The 15726-nt window shown below is 44.2% G+C and overlaps 1 long non-coding RNA gene across 1 annotated transcript; it reads right to left on the minus strand.

Moving 5' to 3' along the window:
* Positions 1-257: 257 nt before the first annotated feature.
* LOC109312229 lies at positions 258-14867 on the minus strand. Its single transcript, XR_002101759.1, has 3 exons — positions 14788-14867; positions 2811-2816; positions 258-269 (listed from the first exon to the last, which is right to left on the minus strand). It is a non-coding gene; the product is annotated as an uncharacterized LOC109312229 (long non-coding RNA).
* Positions 14868-15726: the final 859 nt, after the last annotated feature.

Below are 15726 nucleotides of genomic sequence, written 5' to 3' on the forward strand. Positions count from 1 at the left end.
AAGAGGAAAGCTTTAGGGAGCTGTCTGAGCATGGGAGTGGGAATCCAGAACACACTGGCTGTGTCTACATGTGCAGTTAATGTGCCTGAATTTTCTGTGCAGCAAATTCAGGCCCATTAAAGTGCTCCCGGGCATGCATCTGAACGTGCCATACCCTGCTCTGGTCCCCTGCAACAGTCAGGGGGAGCTCCAGGCTTCCCCAGGTGCCAGCTCAGGTTGGCAGGAGGGATAGGGGCCCATCCTGATCTCCATGGGGAGGAGGCAGCTGCCTCCAAGCCATGTGGAGATCAGGACCAGCTGGCTGGGAGGCAGTTGACCCCAGACAGCTGCCTGTGCCCTGCAGAGCTCTGAGCTCTGCATGGCTTGGACCTGCTCCAGGGAGTGGGCAGGCAGCTGTTGACAGCTAGGCAAAAATAACTTGGGCCTAAGCTGTGGCCCTCTGCTGCCTGGGCTGACTGAGAGCAATTTACTCCTAGTCAGCATCTACACATGCGTTGTACCTGTACCTACCAGTACTAGAAAATGGTTCATCATACTAACCTACTGAGCATGTCTATATGCACCATTGCCATGCAGTAACTTAGGTTACTGCAAAATAACCAAAAATTACTGCGCAGTAGAAGCATGTAACTTAGGTTACTGTGCAGTAACTGAAAATTACTGTGCAGTATGGACATGTATCTACATGTGCATTTCCATATTGCGCAGTAACTATGGTGGTTTATGCCTTTATTGGAACGTGCATGATGCAGGTAGCAAATCTACTCATGAATTGTTATTGCACAGTAAGGCATGTGTACAGACCCTACTGCTCAGTAACCTGTTTGTAGATGTTGGCATAATAGCCCCTTACTGCACAGTAATTTAGTGCTCAGTAAAGTACTGCACAGCAAATACATGTGTAGACACACCCACTGTGCAATAGTTGCCATGCACATGTAGACGTTGATGATAGTGCTATAGTGTCCCATCGATTAATCTAATGGTCAGTAAAATGTCTCATGTATATGTGCCCATTCTCTCTGACACCTACTATGGCTTTAGGTAAGTCAGCCTAAATCTTATCTGTAAGTGGGATACCTGTTATTTCTAGTAATTACTTAACTTGCATGTTGGGAAAATTAATCTACAAAGAAGTTTGACAATAGAAAATATACTAGAAATGATATTAATAACTATGATAATTACAGTTGGCATACATGTGAGCGCATATGCCTGTGCATGATGTTTTTACTTATATGTAGCAAAATCTACAGTCCCCAGTTAATGCTAGCTCAGGCAAAATTACCAGTGAAGTCACTAAAAATTTTTCCTGAAGGGAGACAGACTATGTATTACAGGACGGATGGTCTTATTTTCCATTGTGCTCAGCAGTAGAAAAGTAAAGTGAAAGTTATGAGTATAATTGTCTCAGGGGAATAGCTCTTAAGGATGCTTCCAGGTGGCATAAAACAATGGAGTGACCTTATGTTGGACCTGAGCTTAGGCTCAGCAAAGACCACGGGTTAAATCCTATTTCCTCTTTACATGCTTAAGTGGCTCCTATGCATGGGTGGATCTAGGATTTTGAAAAGGGGGATACAGATGGTGTGGCATCACATGTAACACAACACACATTATTGTTTGTTAAAAAGAAATCAGAACTTTCACTAATAAGTAGGGGTATAGAGCTACATTATTCAATTTAAGACTGAATTTAAAAAAACAACCCTTTATTGGAATGTGCATTAATTGGCTATATCATATATTATATATAAACACACAACAAACTAGGCACAAATAATCCAAAGATGTTGTCTCATTAGTCCTTGAGTCATTATAGTTAAATGTACATCTCTTTTTCAGACTTATAAAACAAAATCAATCATTCTTGAGACTCTGGACAGTGCCTCCAATGCTTCATTGACAGTGATATCCACACCTGAGCTAATGTTCACCCAAGTTAATATTCTCACACCTGAGCTAATGCTTTTAGCTAGAATAAAAAACCCAGCGCTATGCAGGGCTCTGAAATAGGGCATGGATTTTGGGTCTGGCCCTGCCTCTAAACAGACAAAAATCATCCCACTTCTGTTTATCCATTGGGTAGTAAATGCAAGCTATAGAAAAGAAGCCCAGGCCCTGGGCCCCCTCTTTTAGAGCAGTATCCATCTCACTGAGCTCTCCTTTCTGTAGCTTTTGTTCCTCCTTCTGGTCCCCTATCTCTTTCTTTCTGGTTTCTGAATAGGCCAGATTCAGACTTTGGACAGAGCCTGGCCCGTGGCGTGGTGGTTTTCTGGTTGAATAACCTGGGCAAGTACGGTAACCATTACACTCTCCACAATGTGGGAGAATCTTTTTCCTCCTCTATCAGCATTGCAGCATGGGTAGGCTAAGATGTGTAAATCTGCTTTGCCTCACTGCAGAATAATTTATTATGTGGATTATGACCATGAGAAACAGAAGCCTAATTCTTCTGTATTCTCTTTACAGTATTTAGATATTGGGCTGCTTGTGCCTGATTGTAGATCTGCCTGATCTGCCCCCCTTTTACATCCTCAAGAGAAGATGAGGAAAGAACAGCTGTCTCCCACAGCTGGTTTGGGTGGGCAGAGGAAGGAGAGGTGCCAAGTCAAGGGAGTAGAACAACGCACCTTACTATCCTGCTTGTGTGTGTCCATGGCTAACAATCTATGTTATCTCATCTCCTTTCCTCTCAATCTTATGATGGGGGAGTGGAGTAAAAGAAATTCAGTACTCCTGGCCTGGTACTCATTTGTTATGGGGCAGAAATCTCCTTGATGTCCCGCTGATGTTAGACTCCATGATACCTGGTCCTAGGTATTAAAATCTCAAATTCTACAACAGTTTACTCTCTTAAAAACATACCATTTATGTCTGGTTAAAAATGTGCTGGCTTACCAAATTTAGAATGGCTCTTCTTTTAGCATGAAGTTTTGAAGCAAAGGAAGGAAAATATCTTTTTAGCAACAAGATATGGCTCTTAACAGTTTCTTAGTCAGTTTCCCATGCCAAAGAATACTTAGAAGTTGGGAAAATAGACACTTTGGATAGGATAAACTTTTTTGTATTTAAATTACAAGTTGGGCTCGTCGTTGCTTTTTAATCATAAAAAGGAGAGAGGAAATGCTGAAGCAAGTATTGACTTCACAATGATGCAGATTAGGTTTGTGTACTCATGCAGACATGAATAAGAATTCAAAGCCACACACCATCTCACAGTAGGAAGAAATGGAAAATTAAATCTCTCATTACTGTATTGGAAATTGCAGGATTATATCCATCATCCAGAGCATATGACAAATGTCGTACCTGGCTTTGTTTAGTGGATTTGTAACACAGTATTCTAAAACTGAAAAGTTATAAGTATTAATAAAGAAAGTTGCTAGTTGCTTTTTTTTTTTTTTTCTTCTGATAGATTATGGGCTTTCTGTAAAAGGCATTTTATCCCTTCAGCCTGGCTTGCTTTTAGTTATATTTCTGTGAAGGCTAAAGGAGAAACTTAATGGAGACCATAGCCTTAAACATATACATGTGGTCAATCAGTAGATCAGAATTCACTGCTTTCCTTAGATGTATTTGGCCTATTTTTCTACCATGATTCAACTAGCAGCAGGAATGTAATTTATCTCATTTAATTTTTAAGCCTTAATAGCTGATCTATGTTTATTTGTATTTTAAATAAACATTTAATAATGGATGTGACTAGAAAGGAAAGAAATTTAGAATTAGACAAACAGCTGTGTCCATTTTTCTACTGCTACTAAAAAGTGTCCTGAAAGGAGTAGAAACTAACTTGGAATACAATGTAGGTAGGACTTAGCATGAAGGAATGCAGAGAACAGCATTTTTCTATATATTTCAGACCTAATACAAAAGACTAATATTTTCGCATTGGTGGTGTTTTGAATTCACTGGGATTCATAGATTTGTAACAGCAAGAGGAGAATCTGGCCTTAGGAATGCAAGGTAGTTAACTCAGTCATTATTCATTATTAATGGAAGTTTTTCAAAGTAAGACTGGTCATAGAATTTATCCACAGCCAGTCCATGCCTGTGCATCCAGGTTTGCTGAGCACTCATTATCTGTGAAATAAATGGATTCTTAAGCCATATAAAATGAGAACACAGCAAAGTATTCCTTTACTTAAAAACAGCTTTCCATGTATTTCTCCTTATTCAATGACATCATGGGATAATATCCAGGAGAGACATTTAGGCTGCAATAACTTTAATTAGATAAAAACATGAAAATAATATTTAATATTAGTACCAGTTTATTGGTACTAATACTATTATTCCTTGATAGTGCCCTTATCAGAAAATCTGATTTGGTTCAAATATTAAGAACTAGATTATGGGCTCAGTAGTGTGACATGGGGTAGGTGAGAGGGGGATGAGCCCTGAGTATCCCTTTACTATGGCTGTCAGAATTGTGGCTCTACCCTTATGGGCCACATCCAGTTGTGCAGGGGCATGTGCCTGCAGCGGCACAGATAGCAGCACAAATTTGTACCACTATTTTGTGCTGCAGTGCATGCCTCTGCACATGTGCTTTGCTGTGAGACCCTGTGTCCCATTTTGGGCAAACCTTCCTTGCCCAGCTCCTCCTGGCATACTGGAGCAGCCAGGGCACAAATGGAGGAGTGCAGACTCTTTGGCCGGTAGCCAGAGTGTCCTCCTGGAGGACCAAACCTCCGTTTGTTCTAGCACATGCTATTGTAGCGTGTGCCACTTTTTTTTTTGCTACTGGGAAATCCCAGTAGCAAATTTTGCCCCCATGCTCAAATCTGCAGCATAGGGCATGTTTAAATGCTTTATGTGTGTGGTTTGTGGTTCCACAAACACCACATGCCTGCATGTGGGGATGCGGCCATGGTGTCTACACGCTGGCAGGAAAAGCAGCCTTGTGGCGTTGCTCTTGCAGCAGCAGCAGCTGGGTGCATGGACACTACATTGCTACTCTAGGAGCAACAGCTGGAGTGGGCAAACCATGCTGCAGCTGTGGTTGTGGCTGTAGCAGCAGGAGCAGCAGCAGCCAGGAGTTGTTTCTGAATTCCAGCATAGGTAAGACTCCTATTCCTTCCTTGCCCCCCTTCTTTTGAAACTCCTTTCCCTCCAGTGCTCAGCAGTGCCTCCCAACTACTCCTCCTTCCTTCTCCACTGTCTTCAAAACCTTGCTCACTGCCTGTGCATCCTGATCTAGGATAATCAGTGAATCTGCAATGAAGTCAATACAAACACCTTGATCTACATTAGCTAAGGATCTGATTCTGTGACATTAAACTAGAACCTGGATTGGGAGCTTCTGGATGGATTTTGACTAACTTGGCCAAAATTTTTCCAGGAAATTTAGGAAAAGAAGCACTGGAACATTATTATTTTAAAAGAAGTAATATGTTCTCTTCCCCATATCCCCCATGTGGCTCCTCTAGCCAGTACAGAGGTGGAATACAATAAGGTAAGGAAAAGGTTCTTGTTTTTCTTTGCCTACGAGTGAATACACTCATGATCAACCACAATCCAGCCCCAGAAAAATATCTAAATCAAACCAGGTGCAACAGCCCATAAATTAACCAGTGACAGGGTGCTAGAGGAAAGAGGAAAAAAGAAGGATATGGTTAATCAAGTTTGGCATATATTTGCTTGATGGTTCTATTAAAATATTGCATTTTGAAAAATATGAATGAGTGAATTCAGGTCATTACTGTGATTTGGGCTCATGGGACTAGGAACTAGGGTTGGTCAGCTATGGGAGAGATGCATCTGAAAACTGTCATTCAGGTTCTGATTTGCTGTTTAACATGTTTGCATTAATTTTATTTTTTGTTATTTGTGAATATTTCAGTAAATGGTTTTTTGTTTGCACCAACTTGTGGAAAATATCTATTCCTTCTCCAAATACCCATGTTACCAGTGACCAAAGCAATCCAGTATGCAACAGTGGCAGCATCTACACAAGATGTTTACTGCGCAGTAGCTTGTTACTACTGTGCAGTAGTGTTGCTGGGCATGAACCATGATGCGATGCTACTGTGCAGTAGTACTGAGCTACTGCACAATAAGTGTCACTAGGCAAACATGCTGGGAAGTTACTGCGCAGTAACGCTGGTTACTGTGCAGTCATTTAGTATTTGGTTATGCAAGTACTAAATGAATTTGCAGTAACAGCTGTGCAGTGGCTGTCTTGTGTAGATGTGGCCAATATGCAGCAGTTCTATATCCATTTTTTCAGACTTTTCCTGTTTTAAATGCTCTAGACATCAAAATCAGGGAATGGAAGCAGTCCTGTGTGACTACAACCTATGAACCCAAAGGAAATGGTCAAATTGGATGGATTGCCAGCAGCCCCAAGGATGAGATTATCCAGACTACCTTTTAAATAGTTACAAGTAGCAAATACTATTGTTCTAATGAAAAATTGTTCTAATGAAAATCATTTCTTGAACAACTGTGAGCAGGAAAAAAAGGTTACATTTTCAATGACTATTTCAGCTATCTCTAAGGTAAACATAACCAGAAATTTTACTTTAGATTTCCATCCTTTCAAAGACAAGAGTCATTGTGGAGTGCAACTAAATTCAATGAAGTGCCATGAAGGGATCTGCTCATGGATTTTTTTTTGCCAGATCACCATAGATTTTAGTGTCATAATTGAAATAATTAGTGCCATTGATCCACTGATTAGTGGGCTGATGTCCATTTCACAGAAAATGCTTGTCCCATAATTATCACACTTGTCAACAGTGCCAGCAGAGTAGTCAAGGAATGAATATGGAATCTTTTTACTAACAAATGGGGGGTGCACTGGTGGAGCTTGCATTGCATCATGGTTAGGCAAAGATTTTTGGTTTTCACTGAGGTTGAATAAGCACCTTTTTATGACCAGAAAACATAACAAAGCAAAGCAAAACAGGAACAACAACATTAAAATATCATTTAATAGACGATATCCTTTCCAATTATAATATTTATTGACGATAACCTTTTCTCTTATGATCAGCATTTTTAGTTTAAACACTTGCATTATCTATGAAATCTCAGAATCTCTGATCATTATTGTTTGAAAAACAAAATAGGTTGAATTTTTGAGGTTCTTTCAAAATATTATAATGTGCTGTCCAAACTTTTTGTGTTTTAGATTAAACAGCTTTGTGGTATCTTAAATATCTTTAGATAAAGATTAATATCAATAGTAAAAATGTCTGAATGACAGCATTATTATGAGAGTATTAGGCTTGATCATTTGATAAGTCATACTTGACTGTTCAATGACAATATTTGATGAAGTCTCAGAGCTATCTCATTTAAATTAATTTATATTCAAAATAATAGAAAAGTAGATCTGATAGATGATTAAAAGCAAGCATATGAACCACCATGCAGTACTGGACCTACACAGTATAAATCAGCAAAGTTCCCTGAAGTCAAAAGGGTTATTTTGCTGAAGATCTGGGTCATTGTGTTTCACTTTCATCATTCTCCTAGTGGTTCAAGAACCCAACGTTTTGTGTCTTCATAATTCCAGGGCAGGGAACAAAGTGGGTTTAATGTGTGTTTTATTGGGATATGACAACAATATGTGTTGGCACCTCTCCATTTGGTAATAGGCAAATGTTATTGATAAACAGTGATAGCAGATGAGAATAATGCAGGCAAGGCAAACAATTCTATATCTACCAGTCCTAGGACTGTCACAAAGGGAAGGTACATCTGGCCAGTATGCAAACTTCACCCTGAGGTTCTCTATTGAATGTCAGATGTCAGGAACCTGGAGGTTGAGGGCTGAGGCCTACCTGCCCCCGCTCCCTCCCTGGCCTCCCCACCCCATGGGGTGGGTGAGATTACCTGGTGGTGTGCCCTCTGTCCATAGTGGCCTTGAGTTCCCACCTTGGGCACCCTTTGCTGCTCTGAAATCCCTCCTTTAGTAGTTGCTTTCTCCTTTCATCCCTGGGCATTGTTGATTGGTTTCCTTGTGGTCATCATACTGCCCATGTTCTGTTGTGTCAGATATTCCTTTGTTTCCCAAACCCATCACATGCACATATATCTTAATTTCATTATTTACTGGGCCTCCTAATTTGCTATGTTCACCAAAACTGGAAATTTCAAGGGTTCTGCAGTAGGACACTGCGACCTAATGCCACTTAATCTCATGTTATAGAACAGTGTGGTACGTGTCTTTAATTTCCTAGCCTGTATATCTGCTGGCTACAGACACAATGGGCCTTGAAGGAAAATTCATCACAAACAGGCTTTTGGAAACCAATTAATCCTTGCTGTTGCCCTGGACCATTTATTTTAATAAATATTTACTTTACCTACAAGCCAATTTCTAAAAGCAAACCACTAAATACCATTTTCTAGCCATCAATATGTAGATTAATATGGACCTGCTTTTGCAAATTTGGACCTGTAATATGTAAGGACGGTTATTAATGTTAGTAAACCTGAGATTAAATAAAAACCAGGAATTTAAATTTTGGCTATTTTTTGTCAAAACCATAATTTTAGTAATAAACATGGTTTATTTTCTGCTCAAGTTCTCTGTGTTTCTTGATCATACTAGAGATTGCATAACCAGCTATAGTGCATAGTTTAAACTATTTAGATTTACTTGCAAGGAAGCAACTTGCTACTAAGAATCTGAATAGAAGCATATAGCTATATGCTTAAGAAAAATAATGTTTGGTTATATAGATGGTGACAGAAAGTGTCTGTTTTATATAATTACAGTTTGTAGACCAAACAAGAAGAAAATTCCATTAACAAGTTATGCATATGATAATCAAAGCAAGTTATCATATTCCCTGCTTCTGAACAGAAGCAAGATGTAATAATTTTCTAGAAATTAAAGAAACTATTCCTCGCTTTGGCTGCATCATACATTTCTGTGCCAAGTTTCTGCCTGAAGCAGATTTTAATAGCTGCATTACAGAACTCTCAAAGTGGTTGTAAGGAAGACAATGGCAAACTCAGAACAATATAAGTGTTGCCCAGTGACATTGCAAAATTACTTCTAGGATTACTACATAAACCCTCATGCATGGCAGCATGAGCCAACCACTAAATTAAAGGACTTAGGAGAAAAGTTCACCCACATACAGATCATTCCATAAATGGCTTCTCTAAGGTTGAAGTGTCTGGCATTTGTTGCTATCAGAGACAGCATGCTGAACTAGATGGAGCCCCACTGATCCTGTGACAGAGGGTCAACTCAGGGGCCTTTCAAAAATGTCAATCTGCCCACCTGTCTAGGGCACACCTTTGATGTAATTAATATGTTTTTTGTAATTAATAAGGTAGGAGGCTTCTCATTTAATGCCCAATGCCAAGGGCCTGATGCATGGATCCTAACCTTCCCTTATACCATGTCCCATGCCTTGCAGATGGCATTCAAATTACTCCTAACTCCCCTGGCCCCAATGCTGGGCCGTACTTGGCCTCTGGCCCAAACTTGGCTTCAGGTGTCCGGAGACTGTCCTGGGCCACATGCCCCCCTTACTGGGGCCTCAATTCATGCCCCCTCACTGTGGCCTCCACTATCTCCTTGCTGGGCTAACTACTCTGCCTCCTCACTGAGGCTCACAAACTACCGTGGCCAGCCTATGCATAGTCCTTCAAGCCCCTCTCATAGACCCTACTATATGCAGCCCTTCAGACCTGCCTATGTGGACCCTACTCTATGCAAACTATGTGCAGCACTTCAGGTCCCCCATATGGGCCCTACTATATGCAGGCTACTGCTCAGCTGTTCCCTCACATGTTCCTCTACTGGGACCACCCCACTGCCCCATTTTGAGGCTATAATTCTTCCCCCTTTATGGGCCCACTACTCTGCTACATCAATGGGGCTTCTGGGGCTTACACCTCTTGGGCCTCGGAAGTCTGTTGACCTACCTGGGCCCACAACTCAGCCTATGGCCCACTCAGGCCTCAGGTGTCTATCAACATGCCTGGACTCTGCCTGTCCCTGCTATGGAGTTACCCACCAGGCTGTGTGGGCTGAGGCTATAAGGCACCCCATACTTGCCTTTCATTAGGGAGGCAACTGGTATGGCACTTCCTTGGAACCACCCTGCCATAGGCAACCCCACCATACCATCCCTCCCTAGCAGGGTGTAGTTTTAGGTCATTCCCTGGGATCATGAACCTCCTTAATCCCCATAGTTCATACCTTGAACCTCCAGGTGTGTTGGGAGCAGAAGCTCCAGCTGGCAATGTTATTCCTCTAGTTCCCTCCAGCAACTGCCAACTCAGCCCTGAAAAATACCACATAGTAGTGTGTCACGGTATGGGCAGTGTTAATATGCTACTGCACAGTATTATTAGGCTACTGTGCAGTACTTTCACTTAAAAGATGTTTGCCGGTGCTACTGCGCAGTAACTGCACATTTATGTAGTACTTGCTAATACAAGTATTAATGTGCAGTAATGACTGCGCAATACCATCTCATGTAGATGTGCCCTGTATGTGTTCATATAATACTGTAAGCAGAAATTTCACTTTAAAATTCTATTAGTGTGAACATTGTAACTTTATCTACTAGTATTTCCCAAGATATGTATTGGAATAGACTTAAGTAGCTTCACTTGACTCTCAACTATTATTTTATAAGTGTCTAAACATGTGTGGTTTCTCCAAACTTTATATGTTGGCCTAACAGTATTATTATCATCATTGCTATTGTTATGATGGCACCTGGGACCCTATTATACTAAAATGTGCACAAATGTCTGATTATTGTTAGGATGAAATTACTAGATTTATTCTCACTGCTGATATCCAGAGATGATAAGTGAACTAAACTTGTATGCTAGCATCGTACTTGTCCCCATGCTAAAACACTGTCCTCTTGCCAAATCACTCGTGAAAGGGGTCTATATAAACTCACTCAAAGTATCACCACTTGTGAATTATGTCCCTTCCTTTCATGAACTAGTAAAGATAAAAATACTACCCCACTGCCATCCATTAAGTGTATTCTCTATATATAGAGAATATATTACAATGATACTACGGATATTGAATTTATCTTCATGAGATAGGGATGGCCTCATCATTCATGAATGTCATAGCTAAGCAAAGACACAAGTGAAGGATGAAGCCACCCTTATCGAGTATAGATGAATTCAATTTCCTCTGGACTGTAGTGTCATATTTGATTCACCGAACTATCCTACCTACTTTTTATTTTTAAGTTGCCTGTGGATTTGAGCCCTCTCTCATTCTCTCCATGGGGCTTTCGATGCATTACATTTCTTTGCTTTAATCTAATAGGCATGTCTATTGCCTCTTTCTGACACTATGACTATGTTGAAGTTCAAATGGTACATGCAGAATGAAAATATTATGGTGTTAGATAACTAAATTCCATGTCTCAACTAGATTTCCTGGAAAATTTGTCCTTGAGGAGTTAAAAGGACTGGGCCATATGTTGAAGGGTTTAGGTGTGCTAAACACAAATGCTGCTCTCTAAATGCTGTCAGTGGTTTCCCATGAAATATGGTCAACTCACTAATCTTGTACATAGCAGTGGGTATATTGACTTGACCATGCACATCCTCTAGGTAAACCAACTGCTGCTGAACCTCCCTCTGACTTGCTGTCCATTCTCTAGTATTTAGCGGACAACTAAAGTTTTTGGGCTGCATCAACAGAAGTAGCATTAAGTGCAAGACATGGGAGATGATTGCTCCTCTCTACTTGGTATGCTTAGGCCTCATTTGGAGCACTGTATGCAGTTCTGGGCTCCACATTTTAAAAAGGATGCTACAGTGGGTTGCCAGCTAGCCTGGCTCAAATCAGTCCTTGAGCCCTTTAATCTGGTCCCAGCAACAGTTTTTTTCTGGGCTCAGAAACACAAACTGTAATGCCCTGGGGTCTTCTGCTTCCCAGGGCTCAGACAAAAGCAAGCAATCCAAATGAACACAGCTGTAGCATTTGCCCAGCAACACAAGCTTCAAAGCCTCAAGTTAATGTGCACCACAAGGCTCAGTTGTGATTATAAAACAACCCTAACATAACACTCCCAGTTAGTTCTCACCCTCTGCTCTTTCCTTTGAGAAGTCCTCCCTCTTCATACAAACATCGTCCCCTCTAAGTCCCCTGTCCTCACTTCATCTACCTGTCTCCTTTTATTTCTCGGTCAGCCAGTCAACTTCCCCTCATTTACTGATTGACAGAGCCAGCTGTGGCCCCTTAGGCTGATGAGCTGTTAGTTGAGAATTGGTCTCCCTCGGGCATGTAGCGGTTTTAATGGAGCATGAACTGTGACTAATCCCCCAAGAGATAATACTGGAGGGTCTCTACGGCCCATTTATTCACCAGACACTTTTTCAATTGTCATGTATTTTTGTTCTTGGGGAAGGAGCTTCCGGCTCAGGTACATGAGGGAGCATTCCCTGTCTTCGAATTCCTGTTTGAGTACTGCCCCAAAATCTCATTCTGAAGCATCTGTTTGTGCTATAAATTCTTTCTCCATGTCTGGGGAACGTAGGATTGGGTCACTGCATAGCAAGTGTTTTATCTCTCCAAATGTGCTTGCACACTCTGGTGACTATTGTAGTTGTTGCAGGGCCCCCTTCTGCAGGAGATTAGTTATGGCAGCTGTGAGGGTCACAAACTGGTGAATAAAGTGCTGATAATAGCTAGCCAAGCCCAGATACTTGGTCTCAGTCTTGCCTAGGTGACACTTGGTCAAGTTGACCATAAGTTGCACCATGTGAATTGACTGGAGGACTGCCCTTACTTCTTGAATGTGATCTGTCCATGTTCTGGTGAATATTATGACATAATCTAAGTAGGCAGCTGCATATGCCTAGTGTGCCTGGAGTATCCTGTCCATTAATTGCTGGAATGCAGGTGGAGCACTGTGGAGTCCAATGGGGAGCGTCTGAAAGTGATATAGTTCCAATGGAGTGGTGAAGGCCTTAATTTCTCAGGATGTGGGATCCAGGGGAATCTGCCAATACCCTTTTACTAGGTCTATAGCAGATATATACTTGGTGCAGCCAACAGGTGAGTGTTGCAAAGGGCTACAGCTTGCTGCACCCCTTGCCCAGCCCCGATATCCCCCCAGGGCTGCTGGCTGGCTGTCTCTGGTAGCAGGGTCAGCACCTGTTCCCTGCTGCTGCTCACACTCTGAGTGTCCCCTGTCCTTACAGGTCTTGTGATGAAGTGTCTCTGCCACACAGCTTCCAGGCCTTGGGTGTGCTTCTGCACTGGCCTCTGCTAGCAGTTGTCCACAGCCAGCATTACAGGGACAGTTGTGCAGGGGCCCAGAGAGCCCCTGTGTAGCTCATGTCCTCATGTCTTCTATTACATCCTCATCATTCTCCCCATTGAGGCCCAGCCCTGCCTGCAGGTGCATGCCCACATTTATGAGGTCCTGTCAGGCAGCATATGGGAGCAAGGGTACTCCTGGTTGGCACAGCAGTGCTACATTAAGGTCAAGGCCTTATGGGTACAATGGATGGCCATGACTGACTACAATCATTGGTTCAGTTGTGCCCACAGCAGCATTGCCTCTGTGTGGGAACTGACTTGGATTTAGGCACCCTGGGACCCAGGCCGCACTCCTGCGAGTGTCACCAGTAGGGGCAGTCTGCCCAAGCCCCCCACTCTGTTCTGACCCCTCTGCTGACAAGTCACTGGAGGAGGGGAGCTTGGGCTTTCAGTGCCCCACCCTGCCCTGCTCACCTGCTATATTCACTGACAGCTCAGGGAGCCCTGGTAAGCAGCTGCCTCCCTCAGTGCAGCCCCAGACCCTGCCATGAGGAGTGGCTGGCAATGTCACTGATGGCTGCCAGAAGCACCCGTTCCTCCTTGGCGGGGTGCCAGCCTTCTGCATACTGCAGGCCATGGACACTGGGTGCAGCCAGTCACCCTTGCTGACCAGGAAGCCCACACTGAGCCACCAGTATCGCTAGTGCTGGACATGTGGTGAGTCCTGCACTGGGTGGGGGGGAAGGGACCTCCCAGACTCTACCCCTGCCCCTGTCCCAGGTTCTGGCCCCTGGTCGTGGTCTTGGCCCCTGCCCTTGCTCCTTGCCTAGCCCACCTACACTTTCTTGGCCCCCCCACACCACTAAGTTCAGAACTTTATTCAACAGCCTGTGTCCCCACAGCTGGGTGGGAATGGGCCTCTCACATCCCATGGAAGACAATTCTGGTGGGAATGTCTTTCTCAGCAGTGGGGGGTAGGGACACATAGTGCTGCCACAGGTAGCCCTTCAGGTGGTGGCAAAGGTTGTGGGGCAGCCCAGGGTTGTTCCCCACACCGTTGTAGCTCAGGGTCCCAAACCAGGAGTGTAGGTGTGTCCAGGGCACCAGGAGGATCATCATCAACAGGGTGTAGTGGCTTGGGCACCCCTCAGCCTACACAAACAGCTCATCATACAATGCCCAGGGCACATGCAGCAAGGGTATGCTTGGGAGCACAGCACGCAAGCAGCACAGTGGGGGGATTGGCCCCAGGGCCCCTCCCTGGAGGGGCCCCCTGTGGGGAGGCGAAGGTGTGGCCAGCTCCCCACCCAGCTGTCTGAGAGGCCTGTGCACCCTAAGCCCAGGAGCTGTGGGCTGGGTGGCAGCACAGCAGAGTGGGCTGCCTGAAGGGGCAGAGGGAGGGAGTGAGGTCTGGAGCCTGGGCAGCAGATACTTCCAGAAGCTTGGCCTGTCCTGCCCTGGGAAGGGGACAGGCTAAGCAGGCTGTCTGCATCCAGAACCCAGCAGCCTGCTGGCCCCAGGGGAGAAAGCGTGGATGGCGGGGCTTAGCTGGTGGCCACCTGGGCCTGCCCAGCTGACTTATCATGGTCCCTGAGCACCTGTGCATGGCCAACCCTTGATCTGAGGCTGGGCAGTGCATGGCCCCAGATGTAGAGCATTTTATCTTTGAAATGTTACAAACTCTCACAAAAGGCTTCTGTCTCTTGCCTCTTGAGGCCAGCATCTGGAAATGGGGAAAAGCCCACCAGCCCCAGTGGGGATGTGGACTCTGGGTTGCTGCCACCCAGCACTAGAGCCATCTGGATGTACCAGGTGTGCTAGTGGTGCAGCTGTATGTCCTACTCTAATGGCTGATGGCTGTGGCAAAGGAGTGGGAGGCATGGGAGCAGGCCTGGTGAGTGGAGGATATCACCTGGGAGACCACCTGGGAGGAGGCATGGGACCTGGTGCAGTGGGAGCACTGGGTGCAGATGGAGACCCTGGAGTGGGAGTGCATTGAGCTGGTCTGGCAGTAGGTGGCCCTCCAGGCTTGGACAGCTGTTGCCCACTGGGGTTGCTGTGGCCTCCAGACCCATGGGGGAATGGCCCAAGGCTGGTGCGCTGGGCACCTGCCCCTGGGCTCTGTCCTTTACGCTGCTTTACCCCATGATCCCCTAGTATGGAACAGACAAACAGACACATTGTAAATAGTTTTGATCTTGTAAAGCAAGTTTTTTATTGGTGGTGAGTGGGGAGGGTGCTGGAGGGGCCTTGTTTGCTGGGGAGGGAGGGAGAAGGGATAGGGGTAAGTGTTGTGAAGGGAATAACGCTTTTTTGTTTCAAATATGTGCCTGTCCTGAGAGTGGTGCTGGGGGTGGACAGGAGGTAGTGGGTGTATTGTCAGCAGGCAGGCAGGTTGGAGTGGGGAATGCAGGAGGAGGGGTTCAACCAGGGCTATAACCAGTGCCCTGGCCCCTTCTGGGGCCTGGGGGATGCTGCTCAGGCCTGCAGAGCCAGCA

The sequence above is a fragment of the Crocodylus porosus genome, unplaced genomic scaffold, assembly GCF_001723895.1.
Source record: "Crocodylus porosus isolate Cpor-Errol unplaced genomic scaffold, CroPor_comp1, whole genome shotgun sequence".
NCBI classification, from domain to species: Eukaryota; Metazoa; Chordata; order Crocodylia; family Crocodylidae; genus Crocodylus; species Crocodylus porosus.